General features: G+C 44.2%; 2 long non-coding RNA genes across 2 annotated transcripts; both read left to right on the plus strand.

Annotated features, from left to right (window-relative positions):
• The first annotated feature begins 680 nt into the window (after window positions 1-680).
• LOC126514489 (uncharacterized) lies at window positions 681-9,733 on the plus strand. Its single transcript, XR_007595588.1, has 3 exons — window positions 681-824; window positions 1,426-1,508; window positions 9,102-9,733. It is a non-coding gene; the product is annotated as an uncharacterized lncRNA (long non-coding RNA).
• Window positions 9,734-16,735: 7,002 nt separating this feature from the next.
• On the plus strand, window positions 16,736-23,822 carry LOC126514488 (uncharacterized). The gene is made up of 3 exons (XR_007595587.1): window positions 16,736-16,923; window positions 22,669-22,892; window positions 23,634-23,822. It is a non-coding gene; the product is annotated as an uncharacterized lncRNA (long non-coding RNA).
• Window positions 23,823-24,358: the final 536 nt, after the last annotated feature.

A 24,358-nucleotide genomic window follows, 5' to 3' on the forward strand; every position in this document is an offset into this window, starting at 1 on the left:
CTAATATACATTCAATTAAAGGAATGTCCAAACAATAATTGGGTCTTAGAATAGTTTCACTTATGTGGTCTTTTTTTACTTCATGACAGCATGTTTCTTTCTGAGATCCTCTATCTGTACACTTTTCTTTGAGTAAAGTTTCCTTGCTACTTTTAAATTTTTACGAACCTTTATTTCAACTCTTTGGATATAAACTCGGGAATAGCCAACCCAGGTTCTAACCACAGGTAACACCCTTGAGATAAGATTATTTTGAATTGACCAGAGGTCCCTACGTCCAATGACAAGGGGGCTTGTGAAGACAGAAAGGACATGAAAGAAATGAAGCAATGATTAGCATCATGTGGTCACCAGAAGAGGAACCCCTGGAGTCAGCAGAGGCTGAAAGAAATGAAGAAGGATGCTCCCTTAGAGCTGTCAGCAGGAGAAGAGCCCTGTTGAAACTCTGATTTTGAACTTCAGATCTCCATAACGGTTCTGAAATTTACTTCAGTGGTCACACTTTGTTATGCCAGCTATAGAAAACTAATATAGACACCAAAGGCCCCCTTGAAATAAAGTCTGGAAAATACATCTGTCCCAAAAATACTGGTGGAGTGTTATCAGGCCAAAGCAGGTCACTGTAACCTGCTAAAGCTCGGTATTGTGAGCGGCGCTGTGCTGTTGAATGTGCCCGGAGAAACACTTTACCAATCAGTACTGGAGTCAGGAAGGGTGCAGGTCGACACTCGGGGAAACAAAGTGGGAACAAGAAATGAAGGCAAGAAGGAAGACTTCTGGAAGAAGAACCTGACCTGAGCTTCGAGGAATGAGTAGTTATTTTGGTGAGGAAGAAGGAGGTGAAGCTGGGGTGCGGAAGAGCACAGCAGCTCACTGTGGACAGTAATCAAATGTGCACTAGGGCACAGCGTGGGAAATCCAGGAGCCAGGGGTTAGAGGGTGTTGGAGTCCAATAAATGGCCTGATTTTTCTCTTAGCGGAAATTACCAACTGGATAGTGATAGAAGTAAGGGGTAGATGGACCCTTTAAATAAAACAGATGCAAAGGGCCCCTGGTTAGTCAGGATAACTTATCCTCTCTGTGCTGTGGGCAGATGATCAGAAACATTCGGCTCTCTAGACATAAACATGGAAACTTCAACTTTGGGGCCTTTATAAGAACCATGTTATTTATTTATTTATTTTTATATTTATTTATTTTTTATTTTCGAGACAGGGTTTCTCTGTAGCTTTTGGTTCTTGTCCTGGAACTAGCTCTTGTAGACCAGGCTGGCCTCGAACTCACAGAGATCCGCCTGCCTCTGCCTCCTGAGTGCTGTGATTAAAGGCGTGCGCCACCACTGCCCGGCTAGAGCCATGTGTTATAAGGTGTTTTACTCTGCACTCCAGGCCTTAAAACAACAAAAGATCCTCTTCTTTCTTCAGGTTCCCCCACAAACACCATAACATCAAGAGATGGGGAGGAATGGAGCGCCCTGTGAATCTCATGAAGAAACTTTCCTGGTTTGGTAAGCTTTCTCTCGATTGATCCTTACTTTCACCTAAGTTGTGTTTATACAAACCAATCAGGCCTATTTCCTCATGTAGGCACTAGACCAGTGCTTCTCAGCCTGTGGGGTTGTGACCCTTTAGGAGTAAAACAACCATTTCACAGGGGTCGCATATCAGATATCCTGCATATCAGATATTTACATTATATTTCAGTAGAAAACTTACAGTTATGAGGTAGCAATGAAAATAATTTTATGGTTGGGGATCACTACAACATGGGAAGCTGTATAAAAGGGTCATGGCCTTAGGAAGGTTGAGAACCACAGCGCTAGACACATGCAGGTTCTTTGCCACAACCTATCTTGCTGAGAGTGTTCTTTCTCTTGATAAAATCCTTCTTGTTCCCCACTCATGTGTCCCATGTCCTTGTGATTGAGAAGCAAGAATCTGATGCAAAGAAAAAGTGATACCAAGGTGTATGTGGAATGTGTCTCTATGCATTGGTTATTAGCATGACAGGGGAGTGGGCGCGGCTTAAAGTTTTACAGTGTGATAGACATGCCAGAAACGTGACCCTCCTGGCACTTCAGAAGACCCCATCCTCTTGAGGGAAAGTGCTGAGTGTGACTGGGAAGTGGCAGAGCAGTAACTGCAAAGAGAGCTGACCTAAGTAGATGGGATTCAGAAAAAAAATAAGCAAAACAAACAGGCATCATGACATTCAGAAAGCAAGGAAGACTAAGTGCCTTTCCCTGTAATAACGGCATAATGACGTCGGCAGAGGAGGGTGAGGAAGGAGGGGGAAAGTGGAGTGGAACATGGGTCAAAGTCATTCTAACGGTATTTAGGTCAAAATGGCAGCTTCTACCTTTGAACAGGGAGTGAGGAACAGGTCTCAGATTTCTAACACAGAGGAGTCATTCAGAAGTGCTAGGAATAAGAGGCAGGATCATTTTCCATCTGGCACTGTTGATACAGAGCTCTCTGCCCAGAGCTAAGCAGAACCAACCACTAGGCCACCAGAACCTCTAGTTGGAGATGATGCAAACATCCTAAGCCCTATAGAGAACATTTCCAAAGAAACTCACCAGATGATGGAAGCTTCCTTAAGTGCACAATCTGGAGCCTAGAAAACTCTACCCTTGGTGGATAGGATGCTTATAAATGTGTGTCGAATCCCAAGATGTGGTTGTTTTAACAAGTCTCAAACTCTGGAACTTCAGCGAAGAACTTTGTTTACCTTCATGTCAGCTAACGAAGGAAGATCAAGGCTCAGATGCTCCGTACAACTGTCTTCCTCACAGAACACCAGGCTGCGCCTCACAGAACAAGCAGTTTCAGGGGAAGGGAGTGGCGCTAAGCTAAAGTGAAAACAAACATTGAATCTCATCCTTACAAAGACTCCCCAGGCCATGCCTGTAAGCATTGACTACTTGGTCATTTCCCAGTTGCTCAGACCTGAAACTATCTTAATTATAACACTGTTTGGGAATGACTCGGGTGTATTTCTAGCTAGCTCTTACATCTTGAATTAACCCATTTCTATTAATCTATGTGTCATCACAAGGTTGTGGCCTCACCAATAAAGTTCCGGTATTCCTGACTTCTTCTTCTTCAGCAGCTACATGGTTTCTTCTTGATTCCACCTAGTCCCTCTCTCTGTTATGATTTCCCACCTGGCTTTACTCTGCTAAGCCATTGGCCCAAATTTATCTACCAATAAAAGCAACACACATACAGAAGGCCATCCCACATCATCTCCCCTTTTCTGTCTAAATAAAAAGGAAGGTTTTAACTTTAACATAGTAAAATTACATGTACAAAACAGTTATCGCCGGGTGGTGGTGGCGCACGCCTTTAATCCCAGCACTCGGGAGGCAGAGGCAGGCGTGAGTTCTCTGTGAGTTCGAGACCAGCCTGGTCTACAAGAGCTAGTTCCAGGACAGGCTCCAAAATCACAGAGAAACCCTGTCTCGAAAAACAAAACAAAACAAAACAAAAACAAAAAAACAAACAAACAAAAAAACAAAGACAGTTATCAAGCAAGAATTATAGTCACAATATTTAGTCTGTTTGTATTTGGCAAAATAAGGAAAATACTCTATCATCTATCCTATCTTTGTGAGTCTAAAGTCTTATATCTAATTTATCCTTTATCATAACTAAGTAAAGCTATAACTATAACTATCTGTCTTCAACTCTTCAAAGACCCCAGAAGGTTTTTTATTATCTTAGTAAACAGAAAGTGAATTGGAAGCAACTTCCAAAACTTTAGAATTGACAGAGACATCGTGCTGCCTGGACAGTCACCCAAAGTTCCTCTCCAACATTAGGGTATCCATCTTCAGCCTACAGACCTGCAGTATCTGGCAGACTTTTTCATGAAGCAGGAAATTTGGAAGAGTATTTCGCCTATATTGGCAGTTTATCAGTCACTTTCTTGTCTCCTGCAGAATCTCTGGCAGACTCTTTCATGAAGCAGGAATCCTGAAGGACCATACCATCTTTTGAAAAGTTCAGCAGTCATTTTTTTCTGTGGGTCCTGCATGTCCATTTCATATAGCATACCATCAAGCAGCCCAGGCAAAAGCAGTATCTTGCCCAACTGTCTAGCCATGTTACATTGAAGGAAAATTCTATAATGAAATTCTTCAATGCCCATAAACTTCTCTGAAGTAATTGGTGCTGCCAGAGTAGACAGAACCTCTAGTTGGAGATGATGCAAACATCCTAAGCCCTATAGAGAACATTTCCAAAGAAACTCACCAGATGATGGAAGCTTCCTTAAGTGCACAATCTGGAGCCTAGAAAACTCTACCCTTGGTGGATGGGATGCTTATAAATGTGTGTCAAATCCCAAATGTGTGTTGAGAAAAGACTAAGTTCTTAAAACATTTTTAAATGCAATATTCCATAGATCTTTGAAGTAATGAAGATTATCTATCTAACTGAAACATAACTGTTTATCTAGAAAATCTAATTAACATGACTACAAGTTTGACTATTATAAATGACTATCAATCTGTAATTTTTAATTATATATTACATTTTTAAAAGAGTTATATAAACATGCTACCTTAAACAAGAGTATATATAATAATGTATTTATATCATTTCTACTCCTCCCAGTCGTCTGTCCAACTATTACTGTACCCTTCCATCTGTTTCTTGAATTCAAAATCACTTCTTTAAATATCATTGCTACACACACACACACACACACACACACACACACAGACATACAATGAGTTCTTTTAACCTTGCTCATGTGCACATGTGTTTAGAACTGACTACTTGAGATTGATAACCTATCAGTGAAATCATTCCTGGAGAAAACTGATTATCCCTTTCTCAACAGCCATTGAGCACCTGTAGTTCTTCATCTGNCAATCCTATTGCATAGAAGCCCCCTTTCCCAGACACTTATAAGAAAGGATGCCACACTGTGCTACTGTCTGTTTGTCTATTATACAGATAACTCTTTGAATAAATCTATTAATAAGTCAACTTCAGTATCACTCTTGAGCCCCAAACCCTAAACCTTTCATAAAGAATGGGGTATTTCCTTTTCTTTTCTAAATTAGGAGTGTGAGATATTTTGTTCAGTTTTTGTTTGACCGTAGAAATTCCATCACTGTTTCACTTCAATTTAGAGAGGGGGGAATCCCCAGATCGCTTTTTATTTTTTAAGAGGTACTTGCAGCTTGTGAGAGAGCCCATAAATCCGAGGAGCTTGTTCCCAAATTCAGTTGTGTAGTTTTATATAGAATTCATGAAGACAGGGAGCAAATCGCTTGGGTGACCATTGAGTCATTAGTAGTCAGCACACTACATACAGTAGGCACTCGGGAAGCATTTGATCTTTAAACAGGAGCAGCTCTCATTCCAGGGATGGAGGGAGATGGGCATTAGCTCTCTAACTGCAGCCTTCACTCCCCAGTACTCTTTGGAGAAGTCGGCCAATGAGAAGAACTGGTAGCCTGAGAGAGGCTAGCTGTTGAGATTAGTCTGTTCTGGGGCAGGGAAGAAAAGCTGAAAGATCCCTTTGATCTGAGCACTGAAGGCTGAGTAGCTTTTCAAACAGGAAGCAGGAAGAGCAGAGGCAGTGGTGATTAAGTGTCGTGATGTGTGATAAGAAGGATGTAAGCAGGAGGTTGGGAAAGAAGCATTAGACTTTAGACTTGGCCAACACCAAATTCCTTGATGGCGGAGGGTTTGCACTCCGAGGTCTGAGGGCTGTGGTGCTCCACGCTGCCTTCCTAAATCTGTCTTGAGGTTAAAACAGTCAAAGGCAGTTTCATGAAGGCCACAGTGGGTTAAGAGAAAGGAGAACATCTGCGTGATGGGGAGACTGTGAACAAAAATCCCAAGAGCTGAAAAGGAGCTCTTGCCAAGAGAAAGACTGCCTATTCAACAGAGGCTCAGAAACTCGGTGACAAAGGAGGGGGCAGTTTATGGTAGAAAGCCTTAAGTCAAATCATTTTCTGAGCCAGGAGTTCGTGATCTCTTGTTCCATCCCACAAAACTCTGTGACTTTAGGGCCTCCCAACTTGTGTATCATTTTTTTTTCTTTTTGTTTTGGTTTTTCGAGACAGGGTTTCTCTGTGGTTTTGGAGCCTGTCCTGGAACTAGCTCTTGTAGACCAGGCTGGTCTCGAACTCACAGAGATCCGCCTGCCTCTGCCTCCCGAGTGCTGGGATTAAAGGCGTGCGCCACCACCGCCCGGCTTTCAGTGTACCAGTTTTATAACTGAGAAAAGTGGAGGCCCACAGAGATGAAGAAACATGCAAGCCTGAGACAGCACAGGAAGGGATAGGCCAGGTGACAGCGTGGGCTAGGTGACCTCCCAGCCTGTACCAGGAGGGCAAGTGAAGGGCATGAGAGTAGCGGGAGGCCTGCCTTACTGTCAGTAGCTAGGCAGGTCTTTTCCTTGTGTAGGGTAGCCAGTAGACACGGAGAGTTCTGAGGTGAAAACAAAGTTTATTACAGGTAAAGGAGCCCTGGAGCCTACCCGCTCGGAAAAGCACCTCCAGTTTTGGTATGTACATCATCACTCTCCCTGGGCAAAGGTTTTACCACACTAATGTAATTCAGTCTGATGAGGGTCAGTTCTAGGCTAGAGCATCACCATCTTGGTGGTCCCCGTTTTTCCTTGACTTCATTGCAGGTCACTGCTGCAGCTGACATTGGGTTCCCTAATCTACTACAATAGTCTCAACAGGTGCCTTCTAACTTGATGTGGGTTTTTATATCCTACCTCTCCGCTGCCATTTGGTGGATAACCTCTAAAACTCATGCTGACATTTAAACACCATAATGATGACCCTTTAAGAAATGATTAGATGACAAGCTCTCACCGTCTTGTAGAGATTGAAACTGTTATTGCAGAAGTGGCTGTATTACTATGGGCATGAGCTCCATGGAAGAAGGTAGGCCCATCTTTTATGATGGGATAAAGCAGCATGGGGGGCCTAAGCAGATGCCCTCGTCATGCCCTTGGGCTTCTGATGCACTGAACCAAAGAAACTTAGTTTCTCTGTAAGTCACTCAGTCTCAGATACAGTATTACAGTAAGAGAAAGCAGCTAATCCCCATAACTTTCCAAGCCTTTCAGAGTATGAGGAGTCTATTGTATTTCTCCTTTCTTTTGAAAGATGTATTTATTTTCTTTTTCTTGTGTACCAGTATTTTATACACACACACACACACACACGCTATACACACCGTATGATGCCCATAAAGATCAGAAGAGGGTGTCAAATTCGCTGGAACTTGTGTCATGGATAGCGGTGAACCACCAAGTGGGTGCCAGGAATCAGCAAGAGCTCACTTTAAACATGGTGGCACCTCTCTAGCCCCCGCTATTGTCTTTCTTACTATTCTTTGTGGGTCTAGAGCCTGGACAAGGGCTCATCTCTATCCTGTTTTAATAAGAGCGTTGTCTATTACACAAGCGTGCCTGCATTTCACGCACACCCAGCCCCTCTCTGCCATATGCTCCTGCCAGCCTGGCCAGTGGCGGATGGATGAGTCGAGGTCAGCCTATGACTTGGAGATTAATCATTGCTGGTATTCATTTAGCAAAAAGCAATCCCTATTGGATGCTATCTATTTGAGTTTTTTCAAGCTCTGTCTTGTGAGGGGGCTGAGCATGAATTATTGAGACACAATCACCAATAGGACAGTGACATTCAGAAGAGCAGTAAGCAGATGATGAGGCAGAAAAGGGCACAGGAAAGCCAGAGAGGATAGAATGGAGATGTTGAAAGAGGAAACAGCTGGATTGCAACAGTACATTTCAGAACAAAAGACATATGGCAGGCTTCATGGGCTCTGAGCTCACACCAGCTCCAGCCTGGCTGATATTTATCTTGGAATTCTTTAAGATCTATTTGTTTTATGTGCATTGGAGTTTTCCCTGCATGTATGTCTGTGTGAAGGTGCCGGGTCCCTGGAACTGGATTTGTGAACTGCCAGAGAATTGAACCAATGACCTCTGGAAGAACAGCCAGTGCTCTTAACCCCTGAGCCATTTCTTGAGCCCTCTATCTTGGAATTCTTAGGATTTCCATTTTGTTCTGGGCCCTCTGAATTAGAAAGACCAAAGTGACCACTGTGACAAAGACTGCTACTAAAAAGAGAAATACCAAAGTCACGTCTCTGAGGGGATGGAGAGGTTTTAGTATTGCAAGCCTCAGTGCTCCAGAGCCTCCGATCACAGCCAGCACAGGGTTCTGTTACCAGCAGTCTCATTAGAACACAAACTTCATTAGTTTCATTTAAAACTTCCAGTGGCGCCCATTGTCCTTAGGCCAAGGCCCTGTACAGTCACCAGCTCACCTTTTCAATGCACCACTCCTTCTCTCAGAGATGAGCGACCGCCATGGGTCAGTTCCAGTAGAGAATGGTCTAGAGTGGTTCTCAACCTGCCTAATGAAAAGATCCTTTGATACAGTTCCTCATGTTGTAGTGACCTTCAACCCTAACATTATTTTCTTGGTACTTTATAACCGAGATTTTACTACCATTATGAATCATAATGTAAATATTTGATATGCAGAATGCCTGATAAGTGACCCCTGTGGGGGTGGGGGGGTTGAGAAACACTGTTTGAGGAGGAAATCTAAATGTAGTTTGGTACCAAATTGTTACAAAGAAGCAGCTCTTCTCGGAGAGCACCCCGGGCACTTGAAAGCTTAAGGCACTTGGAAGTGGGTAGAGGATTAGCTCCTTTGGACACAACAGGAAAGAGAAAGAAATGAGTAAGGGGGAGGAGATAGGGAGCAGCTGATCCTTCCTACCATAGAGCCTCGGGTTAACACAATGTTTGAGATCAGAGGTAAGCCAGAACGGTGGGACAGATGGGTATGACCTCCTTCTGCCCTTTTACCTGGCAGATCTCAGCCTTCCCGTTTAAACAAATGCTGAATAAATATTTAAACGACAGCATTTGAAAGTTTGCAGAGCTGTTGGGCTGCAGGGCAAGACAGCGTTTGAGTCTGGACTTAGCTCTGTCCCTTCTTTTGCCTTCTCTCCACACCCCAGTCTTGTGAGGTCTGAGGCATGATTGCAACAGGCACTTTTGCCTAGAAAATGTTTTCTTTCCTCAGTATTTGCGGGCCAGTCAACTGCAGCCGCCAGATCAGAGGGACAAGGGAGGATTATCGGACCAGCTGGTCAAAGCACACCACAGGCTGCTCTCCAGTTCCAAAAGGGAGGTTCTGTGACTTGAGGAAGGATGAAACCATCGGAGTGTGAGTTCCTTCCGCCACAGACTCCACTGACTCAAGCTTCTCCAAGATGAGGGCTGTCTATCCACTCCACTCTCCCTCCAGGCCCACCTCTTGACCTGCATTGCCCAGCGCAGGGGAAGCAGCTGTCCTGCTTCGTTCTTGAATTTACCATTTAAGGACTAGGGGCCCCTTCGGTGTGTTTGTTTGCACACGCTTTAAATTGATTGCTATGTCTGGTAAATCTAGAACAAGAGCAGAATGCTAGCAAGGGCAGAGGTGACGGGATTGAGTGAGACAATTTAATACCCAGCACCACACTTGCGTAACACGTTTTAATTATTAACATGGTAGGTATCTGATGCTGGGCATTATTTTGAGCTGCTCGTATGTTAAATGCTTCATAGGTGTTCCTTACATTGAGCTCTAAATCCCCGCTGAGCGTCTTCACCTCTCTGTAACCTCACCCCCTCCTTGCCAGGACTTCCAGTATGCAACCAAGATAAAAATGAGAAGAGCCTTTCAAATTCCCCATCTCAGAGGCCATCAAATATTTTGCATTGCAAACAGAAGCAGAATGCCTTATGATAGAATATTCTATTGTATTTTCCCTGAAAGACTACTCTAAAATATTCATCTACTCTACTTAGTAAAAGGAGAGCAGTTCGTGAAGCAGGGGAGTGAGCCTATGAAGCTGTCTCTTGAGCCACAGAAGAATGTCAGTCTGTGGAACCTTATTGCATGAAGTTCTTGGGGCCCCAGAATTGTGATGATGGCGGTTAAATATTAGTGAACACCGTGTGAAAAGAAAACCTAACGCCTGTAGGAATAAGTGAACCCCTGTGCTGTCTTTCTGTTCTTTTTAGAAAGATCATAGCATATTAATGGGGGCTGCCTCTGATTCTTCCTTGGTGGCTGCCAACTGAGTTTGAACATACTGTCCTTCACTCCCCAACGCTGGTCTATTTGGTTGTAGTGCAGTGAATTTTAACAGGCTCTTTCCTCCTTCTTCTCCCTCCTCTCCCCCTAATTTTCTCCTTTTATTTTTTAACTCACTCAAGAATGTTTGCGTTCATCCACTACAGACCAGGCTACTTAACCCATGGAAATGTCCTAAGGAGTAAGGACACTGATGTTGGTAAATTAGAAATTGCCATAGGGGGGCTGGAGAGATGGCTCAGTGGTTAAGAGCATTGCGTGCTCTTCCAAAGGACCCGAGTTCAATTTCCAGCAACCACATGGTGGCTCACAACCATCTGTAATGAGGTTTGGTGTCCTCTTCTAGCCTGCAGGCATATATGTAAACAGAATTGTATCCATAATAAATAAATATTTTAAAAAAAAAGAAGTTGCCATAGGAGTAAGAAGAGATCAGCCCCTGCCTGCTCTGTGTGGGATGGTCTCCTGGAAGAAGCAATCTTCCCCTAAGAGGCAAGAGATGACCACCCCACTCTGCAGGAACTGGACTAGGAGAGTGGTATGGAGTTATCAAGAGCTCTGTCAGGGGCATGTGAAGCTCTTCTGAGCTCGAGGCAGACAGAGGACCCCAGAACCTACATTTCAGCTGCCTGCAACCCTCTGGCAAGCCATTTCGACTGCATCCATGCTGAAGATAACCTTGCTTGTGGGTAATATTACACCTGCCATCTCCTATCATGATCGGAGGGGGCCTTGTGTTGTATGTACCCTGGCCTTGGTCATAACTAAACACTTTCAGTTTACATGGGGAGATGTCTCAGCACTGAGAAGCAGAGCACTTTGACCCAGAGTCAGTGCTCTGAAAGGTGGGGTTAGAATCAACCCTGGAGACTTCTATTTCTAAAATACATGCTCTTCGTGTGATACTAAGGAAGCACTCCGAGGATGACCTTTGGTAAATCTTCTGATCTGAAAATGGGACCATCACACAGTTGCCAGAAATTCCTCAAGTGGGCAAAGGTTGTAACTTAGGAAACAGTGTGACTGTTTAATGCTGTGGAATAATGCCCCTGTACACTGTAAAGATTTTTTTCACTCATATTGGTTTAATAAAACACCAAGCAGGAAGTTTAGGCAGGGTGACCAGATCAGAGAATTCTGAGAAGAGGAATGGCAAAGACATAGTCACAAGTCAGACTCAGAGGAAGCAACTGAGAAAAGGTACCAAGCCACGTGGTAAACATAGATAAGAATTATGGGTTAATTTAGGTTGTAAGAGCTAGTTAGTAATAAGCCTGAGCAACAGGCCAAACAGTTTATAATTAATATAATCCTCTGTGTGTTTATTTGGGACTGAACAGCTGTGGGACCTGGCAGGACAGAAACTTCCATCTGCAGTTTTCCTATGTCTCCACTATAAAAACAGAAATCGAGCAAGGTCTGGAATAATGAAAATGCTCAAGACAAAAAGGGGATAGGGTGGGGAGAGCCAGCAACTTCATAAAGTTGTTTTTACTGTTTACATTATAAACACTCCCCTATCTTGAATTCTTCTGTTTCTTAAACAAATACAGAGTAAAGTAATACTCTTCTTTCTTTCTTTCTTTCTTTCTTTCTTTCTTCCTTTCTTCCTTTCTTCCTTTCTTCCTTTCTTTCTTTCTTTCAAGTAAAACAAATACTCCTTGGAAGGGACAGCCTTACTTTGTCAACAACAAGGGCGTTTGCTGGGATATTTTATTAAAATATTAACTTTTCTTTTTAATTATTTGTATGTGTTAGTGTCTATGTGGGGATTTGTGCATATAATGCAGATGTGCACAGAGGCCAAAAATGTTGACTCCAGCAGAGCTGGAGTTTGAGGGGGGCTGTGCACTGCCAGATGTGGTCGCCAGCAATCCCACTCTGGTCTTTTAGAACAGCAGTTTGTGCTCTGCCCACTGTCTCTCCAGTCATAGTGGGAGACATTTGCTCTGACAAGAGAAAGAAACTAAGGACGTGGGAAAAGTCTGAATGTCCACACAAGTTAGAGACGGAGAGGCAGGCATGGAGGTTGGAAATTGATGACATTTCTTCAGGCTTTCACAATATAGTTTGCTAAGCCACAAGTCTGTCTGCGTTCTCAGAGGCTACCTCACATTTCTCCTGGACATTTGCTCAAGGAGGTGTATGGTTTTCTCCGCTGTGAAATATCTTCATAGCTACTGAAGTCGGTTTCACACCCTTCAAGTGACCTCTGCAATTCCCTTCATCAGAAATCATCCCCGTCTCTCCTAATCACTCACATCAATCTTGTTCTTCAGTTAATAAGGCTTCCATCTTTTCCCCCTTCAAAAATAAAACCCCAAAATTCCAAGAATCATTGCTTAATATGGTCTCTCTCCTGAGGGACCAAGTCTAGAGCTGTGTAGATGCTAGGAAATTAATAAATGGATAAAAGACTAGAAATGAAAATGTGTTCTTCTCTGACTTAAGTAAATCTTTGTGGGAATTTGTCCATAAATAGCGACCACAAGGAGTTTTTCAGGCCTTTGAAGGACTGCTGTGGGCTTGATGAGGGTTCTTTGACAGGAAAAGAAGTGCGACCCAAATAGTCTCTCCTGCGCTAAGAGGCATCATTTCAAGAGAGTGGGCCGTTCACAGGCAAACATTTGAAATTCTGTACTATGTGCTAGGCCAATTAGAAGCAATTGGATTTATGAATTTTTTATTTTTTCTGATTGATTTTCTATTTAGTTTTCCTGAATAAGTACTTAAATATCTTCCTATAACATTCACCCGTTTTCTTGATTTCTCGTCCTGGAGAACCAACCTTTTAGCAATTATATGAGCCCTTCACACATTTTTTTTCTTCCACCTCTTTTAAAAGAGTTTATTGAAATCCTCTTCAGATAAAAAACCTTGAAATCATTAAGCAGATCGCTGTTGAGAATCACATTAATTCTTCTATTTTTCTTCTTAACAGAGATGGCTGGTGGACACCTTAGAATAGCAATGAGGTATGGTATTTATCTATAATACCTCGTTCATGATGAATAGCTAATTTAGTCAGAAATCCCATTCCTGAAGCATTTCAATCACGGTGGAATGAGGTCTGATCTTGTCCTCCTTCCCCAGAAGGAGGTGTCCTCCTTCAGAATGGAGGTGTCCAGCTGGTGATGTTTCCCCGAGTGTGAGCCTTGCAGAATGAGAAGTGTGAGCTGTCACTTCTCAATTCCTGGACTCAAACAGCCTGCAGGAGCTCAAGCCTTGGTCATTGTTATTTTTACCCAGGGATTTCAACACCTGTCTCAACTTCCTCTTCCCTGTCTTAAATATTGCCACAGCTGTTCTAGGTGGCTTCACCTGGCCTTGGTTTATGGCGTTGCTGTTCAAAGTGTAGACCTTAGACCAGGAGCTTGTTAGAGATAACAAACTCAGACTCGGCTCCAGAACTACTGGATAAAGTTTTCATTTTAGTAAATCTATAGTTTGGCTGTTGTTTGAGTATGTCCACCTTGTATACCTGTTTTCTGAGTTTAGCCCAGATGCCATACCACTGGGAGGTAGTGGAGTCCAATGGGGAGAAATTAGGTGACCAAGATGGTTGGATATAAAAGGAAGGGAAGGAAATAACGCCTCTCTATGAACACCGGGCTAGCTCTGAGAAGAGGTTGATGTAACAAAGCAATCCTAGTCCCTCCCTGCCCTCTGGCTTCCTCTCATAGGAGAGATCCCTGCTGTTACTATCACTATGATACAATGTAGCCAGAAGGGCCCTCCCAAGAACTGGTACAATACTCTTTGAACTACCAGCCTCCCACAGTGTGATTTAGAGCAACATCTATCTCTTCCTAACTTATTTAAGTTATTGAGTCTCAAGTATTTTGTCCTCAAAACAGGACTAAGTAGAACAGGTTCACACACACACACACACACACACACACACACACACACGACAGTTGTGAAACACTGCTCCACACTGTAGAGAGGGAGAGACTGTTTCGGCTTCCTCAGAGTTCACAAGCAGATGAGGCAACGAGGAAAAGAAAAAAAACAGTCTAGGGAAACTTGGATAGAGATCCAAAGAAAAGTGATTAAGAGTGATGCTGAGAATGTCAGAAGGGAAGAAAAACTTCGTACACTGCATTTTTTTGCCAAAAAAGATGGCTCTGGGCACCAGCCTTTCTACTTGAAGCCAAGAGAAACATCATCCAACTGTGTAATTTGAAATAGGAACCACAGTGTTTCTTCCAGCTCTTCTGGGGGCGGGGTGAGATCAGGAAGGCTGCCTAGCAGGGCAGGACCTCAACTTCCCCGTTCCTGACAGATTGCAGCCCCACAAACTCCCGTTTCTATTTAACCACTGGCTTGAGGAAGAAAAAAGCCATTTTTCACTGCTGTTTTCTCCTTGAATAAAACCAGTGCTCTAATGGGTGTGGGTGTGTGGGTGTTAATTTTAATAGGGTACTGAGTTGGGTTTTGGTTTGCTTGTTTGTTGGGGTTGCTGCTGTTTTCTGTTTAATCCCCCTGACCTAGGACTAGAGGCATCTGAAGGTCTGCAGAAGGGGAGTTGGTAAGTACCAGGCTCAGCAAGAGACTATTATTTCATTTCTCAGAAGATGTATCGCTGTCAGGTACTACAACATCTGAAAATGAGACCTGTCTCTTTTCTGGCTTGACTCAACTCTTAACATGGCTTGGCATGGGTGCTACTGATGGATTCTTCACCACAGAAGCTCCAGACAACGGCTTTGCAGGAGCAGCGGTGGGACATACACAGGCGTGACTCTGCCGTGCCTCCTCTGACCCGCACTTTGTCCCCGGAGGCCATCAGGCAAGTGCAGACACGCAGTTGCACACATATCCCTTGCTCATACTGGGAAAATGCCAGTGCCCAGAGAATATATCTTGGTGATCCAGGAAATCCAAGGCCCACAGCCAGATATTGTGCTGAGATGAAGGGCCTTTCGCTTGGCCAAACAACTGCAAATGACAATACAGAAGTAGAAAGGGAGTCGGGGCACAGCGGATCACTGGCCACTCCCACAGCTCCAGAGCCTGGCTGCTATTAATCACTCTGCCCGCATCCGTGAGGCTTCTCTCATTTGGTCACAGCTCATGGTCAGAGCGGCACAGCCGGGGTCTCCTGATAAATCAGATACAAGAGTTCCACGATGACGATGATCGAGGTGAATGGGGGATAAACATATACCATCCTAGCTATGAGTCCCTGCTCTCAAAAATGGAGGAAAGCAGTGTCTGCTGATTTCCAACCCGGTCGACGAGCTTCAATTACGCACATGTAGTTTCTCTAAATCCTCTTTTTCCTCATCTCTTTTCATGTTATTATCTAAATACATTAATAATATTTCTCATCTCAGACCAAGAAACTGAAACTCAGAGATGTTAGAAAATGTGCCTCAGACTCTACAGGTATTGGTGAGGTCCGCGTATGGAGGTCCAGGAGTTGTAACAGAAAGAACAGAGGGAGACAGATGGCAGGGAACTGAGCTCAGAAGGGAGCAGGGATGAGAAAGGAAAACAGAAAGGGGTGTGGTGATTACCTTTTGTCAACTTGACATAAGTTAGAGTCACCTGGGAAAAGGGAGCATCCAGTTGAGGAATCGTCCCTGTGCAAGGCCCGTGGACATGTCCGTGGGTATTTTCTTCATTGTTAACTCATGAGGGAGGGCCCAGACCACTTTGGGAGGTGCCAGCCCTAGGAAGACTGACCTGTACTGCGTATTAAAAATACCTATGCAAGCTAGCCAGCAGCTTTCCTCCAGGCTTGCTGCATCAGTTCCAGCCTCTAAGCTCCTGCCTTGGAATCCCTCAGTGATGGGCTGTAACCTGGAAGACAAAATAACCAAGTTGGTTTTGGTCAGTGCTTATCACTACAATGGAAAGTGTGCCAAACAGGAAGAAAGACTACAAGGAATAGTCCAAGTATAGGAAGCCAATTAGCTTCACAGCCAAGATTCCCAGGTTACTGCTTTGCTACGTTCAGGCTGGAGACCTGGTAACAATCATCTAACCGCGGATTCTCACTTTGCAGACTAAAGGTCGTGGTCTCCAGTCAACTGCTCCATGCTTTTCGATCCCCGAAGCTGGAGATGTACAAATGGGAGCTATTGCTTGGAGTTTAGGGTAGCTTTGCTGAGTGGCCGGTGTGTGGGTAAAGATACAACGTCAGATCACTGTATTTAGTTGCAGGAGCGGGACCCGGCGAGTCCCTAAATGCGTCACTAAGTGGGATAAAAGGCTGAACAGTGAGAGCCTGTGAGGCTTGTGGAACTGACCCCCGGAAGAGAGGTAACCGGGTGTTTCTGGGGGTGGACACAGGAAGCCATCTTTGCTCTGAAATTCCGGAGAGCGGAAATCCCGTTTCCTACATCCTTCATGGAAGAGTAACCTCCGCTCTTCTCCCCTGAGTAGGAGGAAGATGTCATCGACTTCAGTACGGTGCCCTAAGGACACACTGGTGACAGCCTGGGAAGAGTAAAAATGACAGCGCGGTGCACCGTGCTGGGTTGAGCCGGAGGGACCAGGAAGTTTGGCTCTGGGCATTCACCCCAGAGAGTTAACAGTTAAGCCTTTCAGAGCCAGGTGAGGGAATGACAGAAAATAGCTATTGTGAAATAACGTCCAGAAAGAGGGAAGCAGCAAGGAATGTGGTGTTTGTGTGCCGCAAGCAAGCAAGCGAAGAAGGTCTTCTGAGCGGTTTCTGTGAGGGGTGGGGACAGCGCAGGAGTGACTCACGCTGCCGATCTGGAAGTTTCTTGATGACTGAGTGGCTGGAAATGAGGTTGGATTGAGCTTAATTTTGTATAGCTGAGCAGGAAAACAATGTTGCATTTATAAAAAACACCAGACTTTCAAATGGGTGCCTAAAGAGAGTTGATTTTCTTTCCCTGGTGGTGTTATGCCCAAATCCACGGAAGTCTCCACAAAAACCAACAAGGAGACTGAGTCCCTTATGTAAAAACAAAGAGCCTTTATTTTATGCAAGTTTGCAAACTTGGTCTCTCCACATGTCCAATAAACGGAGAGCCCCAAGCTCAGTTAGAGTTGGGTTTTTTTAGTACTAGGATTTCTGAAGTTCAGGGCCCTTAATTGGCTGACTTTTGTCTAGGGGTGTGCTGGTGAGTGTGTGCTGGCAGGTGATCCTATCTACATCTGTTGGTCCTTAGGCATTTCCTTTGGATGGTCTGTTCTTGGGCAGTGCTCGGGGTAATCTTAGTTTATGGTCCTTCCTGAGTGCTTATGGTGAGTGCTACTCTGGCAGGTGATCATGGTTGGAAGTAAAAACTTCCTTTGGGTGATCTGTTCACTTTTAGCTTATCATGGCTAGCTCCTACAGTGGTACTGTACAGAAATAACTGAGCAAATCAGAAAGAGGAAAAAAAGTAGATAGGCCCATATCCCAGACCAATCCAGGGAGGAGAAAGCAGCCAGCCTTTCTTCCTAGGTTCTCCAGGAAGGAAGAGTGGGCTAAATGGCATCCCAGAAGCTATAACCACAAACAAATCTTAGGACCTTGTGAAAAGTCTTTGGAAGTGGAATTAAGTTAAAGATCTTGAGAAGAGATTATCCTGGATCATCCAGGTAAGGCCAGAAATCACCAGAAGTAGCCTTACCAGAGACACACTGGAATTTAGACACGTAGAAAAGATGGTGTGCAGGGGAAGGGAGAACCCACAGCCATGCCTGGAGCTACCACGAAGGCAGAAGATCGTCCTCCAGAGTGACTGCTGAGACCTACATTTCAGGCTCCTATCCTGCAGAATCAGAAGAGCAGGTATTTCTGTTTGGGAAGTTACCAAGCAGAGGCTTGTTCCTTACTGCAGACACTGTCAACTGGTGATAAACGGGTGACAGTGACAGCATTGCTTGGTGGCAGAAATCACAAGAAGTCTCCTGCTTTCTCTCTTACGTCCAGGACCGGGTGCATTCCCAAGAACCAAAGAGGCAGTACTGTTGATTGTATCTACTCTGCAGAGGAGGGTAGAGTTTCAGAACCCAATGAGACCCCTACAGGGCTTCTTCTTGACGAAAGAACCCATTGAAAATAAGAACCAGTACTGATGGATTCGAAGAGGGGACAGTCACAATCTTTAGTTTCGTTCTCACTGCTGAGCCCACCAGTTTCCAGTGGATACTTCCAAACTGTTCCATGGCCACACAGATGGCCTTGGTTAAGTTCGGTGGGTCACAAAAGGACTTGGATATGGATTGGGAAAGGGACATGTCAGGACAAGTGGGGACTGGCAAGAGTAAGAGGAGAAGAAAGATATGGGGTGACCATAACTAGAATGTGCTATCTATGTTGTATACATTTATAATATATACTATATACGATGGAGGGAAGGAGGAAACAGGAGTCAATAGAAGATCAAGTGAATGCACATTCCTGGGGTCTAAACATTAAACTGTAGCTGGCCACCCAGGATCATGGTGAAAACCCAAAAGCCCTGCGAGTTAAAAACTGAAGCTCAGAAGAGTAAGATATGATAGCAGTCAATCAGGCTTGGATTTGGATGCCAGCCCTACCAATCAGTTGCTCTGTCCCTTGTCCAACCTAATCTTTAAAACACAAATATTAACCTTCCCTGGCCGGCTGGCTGTTATAAGCTTTAAAGCATGTCACAGAGCACATGTGTCTTCCTGGAAAAGCTGGGGAAATAGCTTCTGCTGCTGTTGCCCAAGGACACTGGGATCACAAGACGTGCCTATGTGACATGGGAGCCATGATCCTTCCAGAGCAGAGCCTGCCTCACTCTACCTGTTGCATTGGATTGCGTTCCTGCAGGAAACTGGCCTGCCGTGTGCAGCAGCTACCTTCCTGTGCTCTCTGGAATCACAAGGGCTAGAAACATGTAAATTTTGTTTCTAGGACTCCTCTGCCAGTGGGTTCCAGCATAAACTATGCCCAAGGAATACCCTCGTGGGTAACAAGGGCTCTTTTTCAGTCTCCCTTTGGGAAGCAAACATCAGTTGCTGACTCCACAGAGGTGCCAAGGGTAGAATATCTGTCCAGGGCCAAGGCCAGTGACTGCTGGCTTGGGTAACATCTGAGTAAGTAGCAGGGGTAGAGTCCCATAGGCTCAGAGACAAGCAGGTTCCTATGGCAGCTGGAAAAAAAGACTTCAGTACCCAGTGTCCGTGGTGATGCCCCCACCCCAAACTTCACCTCTAAATTAAATTTCTCTTTACTTGAAATACCTACTATGACGTCTTGTTCATGACATCACTTCTATTGGAAGGTGTGGGGGTACTAGGAGTATAGTTTTATGAGGTCAAGGACATTTTCTTCATTGGGAAATAGACCCTTAAGTGTAAAATTACAGATAAGCTTTCATGACAACACAGGAAGACCTAGCATCTAGGCCACCCATAGCCTCTCTTCAGATGTAATCAGTGATTGCATCAGAGCTTGCCCTTAGAAGAAGTGCCCCAAGGAGGAAAGAGGGAAGGAAAGGATGAGTGCAAAGAGCACTCTTGTTCAGTGTTCTGGCCAGTTTTATGTCAACTCAACGTGAGCTGCCATCTGAGAGGAGGAAACCTCACTGAGAAAATGCCTCTGTCAGGTGGGGCTGTAAGCAAGCCTGTAGGACGTTTTATTTAGTGATTGGTGTAGGAAGGTAAAGCCCATTGTGGATGTTCCCACTGGGCTGGTGGCCCTGGGTTCTATAAAAGCGAGCCATGAGGAGCAAGCCAGTAAGCAGCACTCCTTCATGGGCTTCACATCAGCTCTGGTTTCTAGGTTCACTCCTGGTTTGAGTTCTCGCTTGGTTTCTCTCAGTGGATTGTGATTTAGAATTATGTAAGCCAAATAATCCCTTTCCTACCCAAGCTGGTTTTGGTTTTCGTGTTTCATCACAGCAATGGTAACCATAACCAGGGAAGTCCTAACTGTACCAGCTTACTCAGTTTTTAACAGAGTAGTAAAATACACCTGAAATGAAATATATGTTGTCAACAATCAGACACTATTCAGCTTATTGAGACCATCTCTCCCTCATCTGAAACTCATAAATTAGGCTAGGCTGTCTAGTCATGAAGCTCTGTCTCTCTCCACCTCCCAAGTGCCCACGACCACTCAGCTTTTTTTTTTTTTCTGAAGGTCAAACTCATGCCTTCATGCATGACAGCAACTACTTTGCTATCTCCCACTTCATCGCCACTTTCGCCATTTTTAAGAGGATGGTTCGGTGGCACTAGGCACATTCACATCTTTGTACCGTCATCACGGCCCGCTTTCAGACATCTCCCCTTAGTCTTTAGATCAATCCTCACCATGTAGCCCACCGGCCTCAAGTGCATAATTCTCCTGTCTTAATTTTCCTGGAGCCGGGTTCACCGCGTCCAACCTCAGAACGTTTTTCTATTTCCCCAAACTGAAACGTTCTTCCAATTATATAATAACTAATTACTCGTGTCCTCCTATTCCTAGCCCCTGGCAGCCTCCATCTTACTTCCTATCTTTCTGAATCTGTACAGTCTAAGAACCTAGACAATAGAACTGTAATGTACTTTTTCTTTGGGGTCAAGAATAGTTCCCTCTGCAATAATGTTTATCCGAGTTGCAGTATGTGTCAGAAATCATTTAAAGCTGAGTTTGTGAACTGGATATACCACGTTTTACTTACCCATTCATCTCTTCATGCACTTTTGGGTTGCACTGCTATGAACAATGCTGCTGGAGCACTAGTGTAAGAATATCCACTCAGATTTGCTCTGCTTTCAATTCCTATGGGGATGGGTGTTCTACTCAGAATTGCTGAGTCCCAGGGTGACTCTAGGTTTAATTTTGGGGAACTACCACTCTGTTTTCTACAGCAACGGGATTCTTTGATTTTCCAGCCTACAGTGTACAAGCGCTCGGATTTCTCCACATCCTACCTGCACTTGTTGTTGTCTGCTGTTTCAATAAGAGCTATCCTAGTGGGTGGGAATTGATATCTTGTCATGATTTTGATTTATATTTTCCTAATAATCAAGGATGTTGAACCTGTCAAGTATTTACAGGTTATTTCTGTATCTTCTTTGGAGAATGTAACTTGGCTTTGAACATGAATGGAAAGGAGAATAAAGACACTCATGTAACTGAGGAAAAAGAAAGCCGTCTTTCCCCCTAATTTGAGTTTCAGGAAAGGAAACTATCTCTCCTAAAGAAGGTATGTGAGCCCATGTCCTGCAGATACTGAGTACAAATGAACACGGAATGGTGGCGCTCTTCCCCGTCAACTAAACCATATGCAGACACAGACTCCAACACAAACTCAAACAAGTCGCCAGATAAAACGCATATGGCGCTCAATTTCTACTAACGCCTGCATAAAGCCCTACGAGGATAGCCTTTTCCTTACCCTTCAAGTTGTGCGTGGCTTCAGGTGATGGGTGCATTTTCAGATTCCAGGGCAGGGAGGCGAGACAAATATAAAAGGGAGAGTAAATGAATGAACAGAATAAGGAATTGCCTACCGCTCCTCCTTCCCACACCATACTGATGCGCTGACAGGGAAACTTGGAAGTGTGTAGGAAAGAAGACTCTGGCGGCCAGGAGGGAGGCCAATCACCTGCTCATGTTTACAAAAGGCATTTGTCTGAAATGGGAGCTCTGGAAAGAGCCTATATTGAAACCCAGACACTAGACAGATCTCAGTTTTCATAATTCCTTTCCCCCTTCCCTTCTCATGTTTTGAGTCTCAAGTGTGTGCAAAGTATTCAAGCATCTGGGACCCGACTCATCACCACTCTCTACAGCGTTCATTGCGCTTTGTGCCAGTCACAAAAGAATAGCAATGAAGTTAATCAATGGCCACGTTATCTAGAATCTATATTGAATAGCGTTGCTAGCTTGGTGTTTTTAGCAAAACAAAAAAAAAAGGAAAAGACAAAAATTGTGCTAATGGTAAGTATAAACAGAGTGACTGCTGCATCACAGATGCCCAACATGTATGAGTGAAGGGATGGAAAAATCTGTGTGCCCACATTGTTCTTCTGAGTCATATAACTGCTCCAGAGTTGATGTTCTTACAGCCCTTCCACTTGTCAGCCTTTGGGTCATGTAACTAAGAGTCACCTTCAGCTACTCCCTGCTCCCTTTCCCTCCACCATTCGGGATTGTCATAGTACCTTCCAATGGAGTCCACAGCATTTCTACTCAAAGTTGTATTTCACAGCTTAGCTTGGACCGTGTCACCTGTCTCCTGACTCTCCTCTTTCCTAGACTCTTCCTATACTCTCAAATAGCCACTAAAATTCCAACACAGTGACTTTTCTTCCTTATCACACTGAATAACACCAGGAATATCATTTCTAGAAGCCTGGGTAACAGAGGCAACAAACATATCCATGAAGAATGTAAGCACAGGACTGGTCATTATATTACCATTTTCAAAAAAAAAAAAAATCCCTAACAATACAGAAATGACAAATGCATTGACTGTCCAGGAAATGGAACGTGATGAAACCATGGCAGAGAATTAGCTAGGCTACAGGAACTGACATGGCAACGTGTCTGTAATTGGGTGTTATCTTTTAAAAGTTGCAGGCAGAGCACAACGCCATGGCATGAAATAAATTGGAGAAATGCACAGGAAAGAATCGCTACAGAAGGCTCTGCTGCTATACCCTGGAAGGTCCACATCCCAGATCCACGTTACTGACATCACGGCTTATACATTAGGATAACGTCAGAGAACTTAAAATTGAGGAGCATCCTTCCCACCAGATAGAACAGCACATTGTGCCTGCTTCTATGAATAAAATGTGAGTTTTTATGTTGACCATCTGCTTTCCCTCTGGGAGTCTAAAATTTTGATATGTACCCGTCAGAGCAAGACTACCCACGATATCAACCCCCCCCCATTCGAATACTGAATAACGAGTCTCTAAAGTGCTTCCCTAGTAGATGACATTCCCCGTACCATCTTAGAGAATCACGGTGGGGCAGTTCCACCAGAACTTGGTACTTAGCCTCTTCCAGACTGTGCCTCATGAGCCTTTTGCCTTGGTTGATCTTGTTCTATCTTTTCATTGTAATAAATCTTAACTTGGGAATAAAACCCTAAGGGTGCACACATAAGCTACATTTATACATGTACCAGAAACGTCTAGAACCACTGAAGACGTTTAATTCTTAGAAGCAAGTTAAAATGACCACTTCTTCCTTTCTTCTAGTATTATGGGAATATGACTGAGTTTTAATTGCGTGTCTCTTCGGTGACTTGTCACGGAAAATGGTTGCTTACATGAATGACACCATGTCACAAATGGTCCCTGAAGGGACATTCTGCTTATTTTCCTAAACATCTTCGGCGACAGATTAGCATTAGGCCTAGCACAGCATAGGTGACGGAAGTGATGGCACTCATTGAATTTGAAAGCAAACAGATATGCATAGAAGTGACTCAGACAGAACCCCCAAAGATGTTGTTTCCATGTAGACTCCCCTTCCGGGTTTCGGTGCCTTTCATCTCGCAGTTTATTTTCATCTTTTTCAATTTTCAGCCCCCACTTGGAAGAGAGAGAGAGGAGAAAGCAAAAACAAAAAGTAAAAAAAGAGGTGAGAGGCAGATGCCAATAGATAAATGGCTACAGTTTAATTTCGTCTCTTGGCTCAGCCAGGGGCAAGCAGCTGGCCCTTTCATTTGACATGGTTTATCCTGAAGAGTATATAGTATGCCTTCCTTCTCAAAGACATCTCCGCTGTCAGCCTGGCTGCTGTATAGAAGAACACCCTCAGCCTGGCTGCTGTATAGAAGAACACCCTGAGTGTGTGCCAGTGAGGGCACGAAGCGAAGAAGGAGACTCTTAACATTTGAATATGCAGCTTAGAGAAAGAGGGTGAGGATTTGGTCAACGGTAGGATACTCATTTGTAGAGATAAGTACGGGTTAGTGTTTGTTCCTCACCTCGGACTTTGATAATATAGAGCTGTGAGTTCTTAAAAGTCAGCCAGCTCATAAAACTGGATACATTTAAATTCCAGCAGCAAATTCTGAGGGTTGAGAGAATGTGGAGCTTGAAGGAATCCGGGTAATTAAGGAAATACGCAGGGACACTCAACCAATGGGTCAAGAGCGCGAGAGGAGGTTGAGAGCCTGTGAGTAGTAAACCCTGCCTTAACCTCTGGTCTATCTTCCAAGCGGGCACCAAGCCAGCATTCTTAAATGTCTTCTTGCTTAATCCTAGATAAGCATATACTGTATAAACAGATAGAAACGTAGATGGCA

This window comes from Alexandromys fortis, unplaced genomic scaffold (genome assembly GCF_014885135.2).
Source record: "Alexandromys fortis isolate MF-2015 unplaced genomic scaffold, M_Fortis_MF-2015_v1.1 scaffold_131, whole genome shotgun sequence".
NCBI lineage: Eukaryota > Metazoa > Chordata > Mammalia > Rodentia > Cricetidae > Alexandromys > Alexandromys fortis.